Source organism: Gorilla gorilla, chromosome 1 (genome assembly GCF_029281585.2).
Source record: "Gorilla gorilla gorilla isolate KB3781 chromosome 1, NHGRI_mGorGor1-v2.1_pri, whole genome shotgun sequence".
In the NCBI taxonomy this organism is placed as follows: domain Eukaryota; kingdom Metazoa; phylum Chordata; class Mammalia; order Primates; family Hominidae; genus Gorilla; species Gorilla gorilla.
In genome coordinates, this window is record NC_073224.2 from 114,323,575 (window position 1) to 114,331,236 (window position 7,662).

Consider the following 7,662-nt stretch of genomic DNA (forward strand, 5'->3'; position numbering starts at 1 on the left):
GCGTGGTGGCTCACGCCTGTAATCCCGGCACTTTGGGAGGCCCAGGAGGGCGGATCACGAGGTCAAGAGATAGAGGCCATCCTGGACAACTTGGTGAAACCCCTTCTCTACTAAAAATACAAAAATTAGCCGGGCGTGGTGGCGGGCGCATGTAATCCCAGCTACTCAGGAGGCTGAGGCAGGAGAATCGCTGGAATCCGGGAGGCGGAGGCTGCAGTGAGCTGAGATGACGCCACTGTACTCCAGCCTGGCAAAAGAGCGAGACTCGTCTGAAACAAACAAACAAAAATATTCTTTTAAACTTGTGTCATGGCCGGGCGCGGTGGCTCATGCCTGTAATCCTAGCACTTTGGGAGGCCAAGGCAGGCAGATCATGAGGTCAGGAGATCAAGATCATCCTGGCTAACACGGTGAAACCCCGTCTCTACTAAAAATACAAAAAAGTAGCAGGGCGTGGTGGTGGGTGCCTGTAGTCCCAGCTACTAGGGAGGCTGAGGCAGGACAATGGCTAAACCCGGGAGGCAGAGCTTGCAGTGAGCCGAGATGTCGCCGTTGCACTCCAGCCTGGGCGACAGAGCGAGACTCCATCTCAGAAAGAAAAAAAAAAAGAAAGAAAGAAAGAAAAATGAGGAAGCTACTGATAGTCCAGTATGGTATACTGTGATAGATTGAAAAAAAAAGTGGTTATATTTTGCAGCTTCTCTCATCAAGAGAGTCTATTTCTCCTCTCTTTGAATCTTGGACTGGCTATATGACTTGCTTTGGGCAAATGTTGGTGCCTTCGCAAACCTGGCAGAAGAGAGGCTTGCACATGGGAGGATTACCTGCTTTTTTCTTCACTTGAAATCCTGAGGCCATGATCTGAAGATCCCCCAAAGCTAGCCTGCTAGAGAGATCACATGAACAAAAAGATCCATGCATCCCACTTTTTCCAACCAATCCACCTATACCCCAGATGTGTGAGGCCATCCTAGACCATCCAGCCCCAAATGAATCAGCTTGGACTAGAAGAATTTCCAAGCCAACTCACAGAATCACTAAAAATAATAAATTATTGTTATTCTTTTTTTATTTTTTAAGAGATGAGATCTCAGTCTGTAGCCCAGGCTGGAGTGCAGTGGCATGATCTCAGCTCACTGCAACCTCGGCCTCCCGGGTTCATGCCATTCTCCTGCCTCAGCCTCCCTAGTAGCTGGGACTACAGGTGCCCACCACCATGCCTGGCTAATTTTTGTATTTTTAGTAGAGACGGGGTTTCACCGTGTTAGCCAGGATCGTCTCGATCTCCTGACCTCGTGACCTGCCCGCCTTGGCCTCCCAAAGTGCTGGGATTACAGGTGTGAGCCACCGTGCCCAGCCAATTATTGTTATTCTAAGTCAATAAGCTTGGGATGGTTTATTATACAGCAGAAGTGTATCAAAAGGGTGATGGTAGTTGCAGGAAATAAATATATACCTTTAATTGTATATTCATAAACATCTTTGGAATGATACCTCCAAAATACAAATTCCCATATTGAAAGAGCACACTGAGTACCCAGCATGGTGGATGGAAATAGATCATGAAGTTTCAAACTAATAGGAAGAGGTAGAAGATTCTATAGGCTTTTGGGAGGGGAGATGGGAGAAGAGTTTAAGGCAAATAACAAAGAATCAGAACGGCATCCATCTTCTCTATGGTGCTGATGTGTTCCAGTGTGTAACCATCAGGAACAAACCTATAGTCAAGCCTGAGTATATTGGCTCATTGCAACAGAGGAGACAGCAAACACTATGGGGAAATTGTGGGACAATTCTTCCTTTGGGAATCGCGATATTTTTATCTAGAAAGTGGGAGAAATGGTTGCAAGACTAAACACATAATTGGTAAAGAATCAACAGTCAATACAAAAGTTAGCCAAGCATGGTTGGGCATGCCTGTAATCCCAGCTACTTAAGAGGCTGAGGGAAGAGAATCACTTGAACGCAGGAGGTGGAGGTTGCAGTGAGCTGAGATGACACCCCTGCACTCCAGCCTGGGCAACAGAGACTGTCTCAAAAAAAAAAAAAAAAAAAATGGCCTGGTGCAGTGGCTCATGTCTATAATCCCAACACTTTGGGAAGCTGAGCAGGGTAGGGGTGGATCACAAGGTCAGGAGTTCAAGACCAGCCTGGCCAATATGGTGAAACCCAGTCTCTACTAAAAATACAAAAATTAGCTGGGTGTGGTGGCAGGTGCCTGTAGTCTCAGCTACTCGGAAGGTTGAGGCAGGAGAATCACTTGAACCCAGGAGGCAGAGGTTGCAGTGAGCTGAGATTGTGCCACTGCACTCCAGCCTGGTGACAGAGCAAGACTCCATCACAAAAAAATAAAAAATAAAATAATTAACCGTCACTATTAGTAGCTGGGATGTTTGATCATATTATGGTTTGAACAGTGTTCTTTTATGTTCAAATATGATTGTGAAATAGTATTTCTTTCAGTTTAGTGAGAGGGTAACCTTGTCTGATATTGGTGTTGTGAAATTTTTAGTTTTAACCATAGAACACCATGGCCTAGGTGTTTGTCAGACCAGCTCTAGCTCAGAGCAGAAAAGGCTTACCTTTTTCTTTCTCAGAAATGACTATGGAAAACAGTAAACAACAAGGGCCGGGAGCCGTGGCTCAGGCCTGTAATCCCAGCACTTTGCAAAGCCAAGGGAGGTGGATCACTTGAGGTCAGGAGTTTGAAACTGTAGCAGGAGTCTTAGACAAAATCCCTCAGACACCGGATTGTGGAAGGTAAGAGCTTTTTTCAGCTGGGAGCATCCTAGAAACTCACATCCTAGAAACCGAGCTCCCCAAATAAGTAATTCTTGTCCCTTTTAAGGGCCCACAACTCTAAAGGGGCTGTGTGGGGGGGGTCATGATCAACTGAGCAAGCGAGGGGTACGTGACGGGGCTGCATGTACTGGTAATCAGAATGAAACAGGACAGAAAAGGGAATTTCATAATGCTTTTTTATACAATGTCTGGAATTTATAGACAGCACAATTGGTGAGGTCAGCGGTTGAATTTTAACAACCAGGCCCGAAATGTGGCACCCAGTTGTCTGAGCGTGATTTTCACTTCTGCCCATTCTTTCAACCTCCACTTTTTCAGCAAACAAGAAATTAAGTGTAAGACAATATGAGGAGTGGTCGCTCTCAAAACCAGCTTGGACAACATGGTGAAAACCCATCTCTACTAAAAATAAAAAAATTAGCCGGGCATGGTGGCAGGCACCTGTAGTCCCAGCTACTGGGGAGGCTGAGGCAGGAGAATCGTTTGAACCTGGGAGGTGGAGATTGCAGTGAGCCAAGATCCCACCACCGCACTCCAGCCTGGGCGACAGAGCGAGGCGAGACTCTGTCACAAAAAAAAAAAAAAGCAGTGCCTTCAAAAATCTCAGAGAGAAATTATTTCCACCTATCTTTTTGTATCTCTATCTAGTAAAATATCAATTAACTTTATGGGTATAAAAGACATTTTCAGACATGCAGTGTCTCAAAAAGTTTATTTCTAAGGTAACCACTTTATAGGAGGTTTTGGAGGATATGCATCATCAAAAGGAAGAAGTGAGTGAGGAATGAACCCCCTTGAGATCCATGAAGCAGGGGATCTAACAAGAGAGAGGCGATGGAAATCCCCAAGATGGTGCAGTAAAGAGAGATATTATGATAACAGCTGTGAGATAAGCCTGAAGAGCAAGTCATCCAGAATGGAACATATAGAAATGTGCCAGGAAAAATTTCTTTCTTTCTTTCTTTCTTATTTTTTATTTATTTTTATTTTTTGAGAAGGAGTCTCGCTCTTTTGCCCAGGCTGGAGTGCAATGGCGTGATCTCGGCTCACTGCAACCTCTGCCTCCCGGGTTCAAGTGATTCTCCTGCCTCAGCTTCCCGAGTAGCTGGGATTACAGGCGCCTGCCAGCCTCAGCTTCCCAAGTAGCTGGGAGTACAGGCGCCCGCCACCATGCCTGACTAATTTTTATATTTTTATTAAAGATGGAGTTTCACCACGCTGGCCAGGCTGGTCTCGAACTCCTGACCTCAGGTGATCCACCTGCCTGGGCCTCTCAAAGTGCTGGGATTACAGGCGTGAGCCACCGCGCTCGGCTGCTCTTTTTTATAGACAAAGAAATTGAGGTACAGAAAATCCAGTAACGTTTTAAAAGTCACGTCATGTATGACCCAAGATTTCAACCCAGAAATTGAGGCTTCACCACAAGTGAAGACTGGGGTTTTCTTGTTTTCAATTATTGGGAGTTTTGGATTTCCAGGAATGTGCAATTGTAAAAACCCAGCTTCAGGAGGTGATGAAATAGGTGCAGTGGCTCTGGTGTAAGCTCTGAAGCCCCAGGCTCAGGCTCTATTGAAAAATTACTTTTGCTGAAATATTCCTGTTTTTAGAAACTTCCATGGAACTTGAGCCTTCACGCAGCATATTTTGGCATCTGATTCAAAGCTAATAGAAGTCCGGAGGATTCCCAGGATTAAAGTCTTTAAACAGAAAGTGTGAATCTTGCCTAAGCAAAAGGTGCCATCCCTGGATGGGCTTGCACCACCAACCTTTCAGTTAACAGTCAAACAGGCTAACCGATTGCGCCACAGAGACTCTAATGGCTTGTGTCTTAAACTCATTTGCTGATACCAGAAATGGCTTTTTGACCTCTGGCTGCAGATAATCTCATATATTTGATGCCTGTCCAATCCCGCGCACTCCAAAAACCCAGAATACGGGAGACAATGAAGCCAAGAGTCGAGTCTTTGGGCACTTTGGACGTTCTACCCGGGCAGAGTCAGCTGGGGGACTCCAATGGCCAAAGGGCCACCTGCTCCTCACCGTCTGCTCTTCACTGCTTCCCCCACCTGCTCTTTACCGTCTCAAAAGTCGCCGGCCCCTCTACAGGCGACAACTGCAGCTTCTCCGGCGAAAGTCACTTGCTTTCCCATTCTTAGCCCCGCTCACACCTTCCGCTCACAGTCATTTCCGCCAGGCCTGGGCCAGCGGACGCGCGCGTGGGAAGGACCAGAACCCGTGGTGTCCTCACTGCGTCCCCCTCGGGCCCTCAGAGGTGGGATCCACAGGAAAGGGACCTGGAGTTTGCACAGGCTGCAGCCCTTCGCCCAGAGCCACCCTAGCACCTAGTAGGTGCCCAATAAATGCTCGGTGAAGGAAGGCATTCCACCACAGGGTTTTAGGAGAACCATGAATTCCCGGGTGAACATTAAGCGTTTAGTCCTACTAGGAAGTCTGGAATATAGAGACCTGAACTGTTTCTCAAAGGCAGCTGTTCTTGTATCCCCAGAGCCGGTTTAGAATCCAGCAAAGGCCCCTGCCCGGTGGATCCCACCTCTGGAGACCCGAGGATAGTGCGGTGGGGGGCGCCGCGGGTTCTGGTCTTTCCCACGCTCACGTCCACCGGCCCAGGCCCAAAGGAAATGGCTGTGAGAGCAAGGTGTGAAGATAGTTACAAATACCAGCTAGGGCCAGTGACAGTTGCAGAAATGAGGACTTGTAACAGGAGTATTTCTTCATTATTTTGAGATGAATACATTTGGTTATATATTAACCAATACTTTTCTTGAGAATTCTCATCTTCCATCATCCTCGCTATCATATTCATTAATAATTAACTTTTAGAAATCTCAATATTTAGGTTACAGGATAGCAAATATGGAATGTGATCTAGCTAAAAAAGGAGTGAACATCATTCAAAGACAAATAAAAGACTTTATCCTGTTGGGGAAAGGGTTGGCATATTTTCACCGAATGAGAAAAAGTATGATTTTCCTATTGTCTTTATTTGAACCTTAAGTATGGCTTTACAAGGAGGAAAAAGGAGGAAGAAGAAGAGAAAGAAGAGGATGAGGAAGAGGAGGAAAAGAGAAGGAGGAGGAGGAAGGTGCACATTGATGCCACTTTGAGAAGAAGTGGACTGTGGTGGATTTGTAATGTATCAGTTTTGCCAAGCTGAATGCACATTTCCCAGATTTGCCATCTTTAGATAGCTCTAGGTTAGCCTGGGCAACAGGAGACACTTGGAAGATAGAATTCAAGTGGCTGTTACACGCTTTTGTATACTGGGAAGGGCGTTGTTACAGCTCAGGCATGATCTTCGTCTTCCCTGACCCTTGGACTGGTGGGTGTTTTGCTTCTTGATCTAACATTAAGGTTAGAAGTTGCAGGATTCCAGCTGGGTTTTGTTACATCCAATCTGGTTTAAGTTCCCATATTATTAGGAAAGCTTTAGGGTGCTTCAGGAAAACGCTTTTTAAAAAATCAAATTTGGAAAATATCAAATGGAATTACAGGCAATAAGCATAACCCAGTGGAAACATGAATCAAACCCTCTAGAGCAGGGTTGTCTAAATTTTGGCTTCCTTGGGCCACACTGGGGAAAAAAAAAAAGAAAAAAAGACACTTGTCTTGGGCCCAACATAATATACACTAACTGCAACTGAACCGTGCATGTAAAGCTTGTAAACAAAATCTGTCTGTAAACAGGCCAGGCGCGGTGGCTCAGGCCTGTAATCCCAACATTTTGGGTGGCCGAGGCGGGCGGATAACTTGAGGTCAGGAGTTTAAGACCAGCCTGGCCAACATGGTAAAACCCTGTCTCTACCAAAAATTCAAAAAATTAGCCGGGCCTAATTTTTTAGTGGCCTGCGCTTGTAATCTCAGTTACTTAGGAGATCGAGTATTCTCTGGCTGAGGCAGGAGAATAGCTTGAAGGCAGGAGGCAGAGCTTGCAGTAAGCCGGGATCCCGCCATGCACTCCAGTGGACTGTTTGCTGTTAATAAATGTTTACAATGGTCTCCCATAGGAAAAAGAAAAGCTTAGTTTTATTTCTATAGAACAAAAAAAAAGTTAAGAGATTAGTAGAGACGGGTCCACCATATTTGACCACACTGACATCAAACTCCAGAGCTCGAGCGGTATTAACATAAAGTTATCAATGCATCTCACAGACTACTGAGATTACAAGCGTGAGAACCAACCACTACCTGGCAAAATCTTTACTTTGACACAGACTACTGAGATTACAAGTGTGAGAACCAACCACTACCTGGCAAAATCTTTACTTTGAATATAAGTTACAGATGGGAACAAAGACCTGTTTATTAGTTTATACTAACGCCTTGTATATGCTTCCACAACAAACAAAATCCACTTTTAAAACGACAACAACCCAGGGGAAAACACAAACACAGTTCCCCACTGCCACAAACTATGTAATCGAGATTCCCACGTTTGGGGAAATCACAGGGGTCAGCACATCCAGAATAAAATTGCTAAACCTTGCCCTGGAAAAACCACCTTCGTGATCATAACATTTCTTCTGCCAGATAAACATAAGCATAAGCTCACACCCCTCCGCCCCGCCACAGCCTCATATGCCTCACCCTTTACACGCAAGGTCACTTGCCTCACGCGCATCCCGGAGCCATCCTAGCCCTAACACACAGCTGCGACTCTCCGGTCCGACCAGCGGTCCCAGACTTGCTCCCACGGCACGGGAACCCTTTCGTGGCGAAGCAGCAGGTGGCGAAGCAGCAGCCCCTGCGCTGCCTCATCTACATAGAAATCGCCCTCTCCGTGATGTCACCGACAACGCCTTCCGGATCCCCGTCTGCTCTTCCGCCTCACCCAACGCCCCT

At 46.1% G+C, this 7,662-nt stretch overlaps 1 non-coding gene across 1 annotated transcript; it reads right to left on the minus strand.

Moving 5' to 3' along the window:
* Positions 1-7,194: 7,194 nt before the first annotated feature.
* Positions 7,195-7,358, minus strand: LOC115932676 (U1 spliceosomal RNA). The gene has a single exon (XR_004068893.2). It is a non-coding gene; the product is annotated as a U1 spliceosomal RNA (small nuclear RNA).
* Between the last annotated feature and the right edge of the window lie 304 nt (positions 7,359-7,662).